Source organism: Protopterus annectens, chromosome 11.part0, assembly GCF_019279795.1.
Source record: "Protopterus annectens isolate FY-2018-M chromosome 11.part0, PAN1.0, whole genome shotgun sequence".
Classification (NCBI taxonomy): Eukaryota; Metazoa; Chordata; order Ceratodontiformes; family Protopteridae; genus Protopterus; species Protopterus annectens.
Window position 1 is genome coordinate 1,405,885,744 of NC_056745.1, and position 2,223 is coordinate 1,405,887,966.

A 2,223-nucleotide genomic window follows, 5' to 3' on the forward strand; every position below is an offset into this window, starting at 1 on the left:
AACCCTGCTACAGTTTGCTGGTATTGCTATGAGTGCAGTACAGGATTAATTCTGCCTCAAAAATCTATAGCTTACTAGGCTACTTGAAAGTAGAACCGCATTTATTTTTCCTCCGTGTTAAGTTATTAATGCACCGTTAGAGTTTACTCCTGACAATAACATTTATAGGCTGAGTAATAATTAAATGGTATATCAGCAGTTGCTATTGACTTAAAAGTATTATACCTAAGGTATGGAGTAGGATTTTTATTGCATTAACGCATTTTATGCACTATATGCAAGCATTTGTTTGAAATGCTAACTTAAAGGTACTAAGCTGAAAGCAAAGGTGAAGACTGATGCATTCCAAAAAGACTAGCCCAAAGAAATATTTGCATAACAGCTACATTTGTTGTAACATATAAGTGCTTTAATCATTTTGCTGACATAGAGAATTGTATATGTAATATAAAAATCTGTATTCTAAGGATTTTTATTGCATGGTATCTACGATATGATGAATTCTAGATTCTGCATTTATGAATAAGAACTGTTATATTCATCTGATAAACCATATCCATTAGGTGATGACCTTCTCATGATGAAGTATACATATTAATGCTGGGCTGTTTATGTAATCTACTCTTTCTCTCCTGGTCCAGATTTAAATTATAACACCAAGCTAGCTTCCAGTCCTAGCTACCTTTCAACTCATCTTGAACTCCTTCCATGGGTATTCCATACGACTGCCAAAGGTATTCAGAGGAACAGTGGTGCCTATGGAAGTGATACATATCAGACTATTTCCCTTGAGTGTAAAATAATCCATCCATTATGTAACTTCTATTTCAGTATCTATATACTAAACTACTCCATCTTTTATATTCTAGCATTTACTCATTTCTAAAATACAAAGCACCACTGAAATACCAACTCAACCTGAAGTTAACTGAAAATAAAATATCATATGCAAAAAATGAATGACAGAAATCCAGGACCCCTGAAAGGACTGAATAAAAAAGTATGCTCAATATATTTATTTGATTGCAATAGCCTATAAGAGTGTTTCATTCTGAGCTTAACTTGCGTAGGGTTTGTAGTGTGCACAGTACTAGAGGACCCCAACTCCCAGCAAGAATACCTCCCATCATGCAAATTATTTTATTAAAAGCATCTCCAGTATCACAACTGTGCCTGTCTCATATACAGTCTGTGTGTCTCTAGCACAAGGATTAATATTACAGACTGAGCAAAGTCTGTCTCTATTTATTTTATCCCACATTTTCTTTGAAACAAATATTTTCATTCCACCGCATTTATTTTTCTCAAAAAATAAATACATAATATATATTATATAATGACCCCCCCCATTAATATTCCAAAATGTGCACGCTGATTGGTCAGCGTGCATGTTGTAAATCAGAGTTATAGTAATGGAAAAAGGTCCAGTCGCCCGGACTTTTTCGATTAGTATAACTCTTTTTTTTTTTTTTTTTTTTTTACAGCAACGGAGAACGCAAGATCTCCGTTGCTTGTTACAGCCTGTCTCGCTATGTTAAATGAGTTTAACATGGTGAGACAGCTTTTAAAAAAAGCAACGGAGCATCTCCGTTGCTTTTTTAAAGTTGTCTTGCTATGTTAAACCCATTAACAGAGACACTTTAAAAAGCAATGGAGATCTTGCTTTCTCTGTTGCTTTTTTCAAAACTGTCTCCATTGCTTTTCCCACAGGTCTGATGTACTGCATAAATATACGCATGTGCAGTACATCAGAACTGCCACAAAATACCCAGACAGCTGCAGAAGGGCAGCAAGGAGGCATTATGCAATGCCATTATTTAAGAAAAGTAATTATTTTTTTCTTTAATAATGTCATTGTATAATAGCAATAACCCACTTCTGGGTGTGGGTAATGCTGGATTTACCCACGGTTGGCTTTGTTTGGCCACTCGGGCTTCGCCCTCATGACCAAACCACACCAACCATGGGTAAATCCAGCATTACCCACACCCAGGCGTGGGTTATTGCTATAATATTACACATATATCCATATCAGTTTTAAGCTAAACATTTTTCATTGTAGACACAACTTCAAAGGCTGCACATTGTCTACTCCCTACCTGCATTAACCTGTAGATTACTGATAGTTTTTGGAGCTGAAATTTCTCTTAGTACAGATTTTCAGAACCACAACAACACATAGTTCATACTCAACACTGTCCCCACATCAACAATAAAATGATA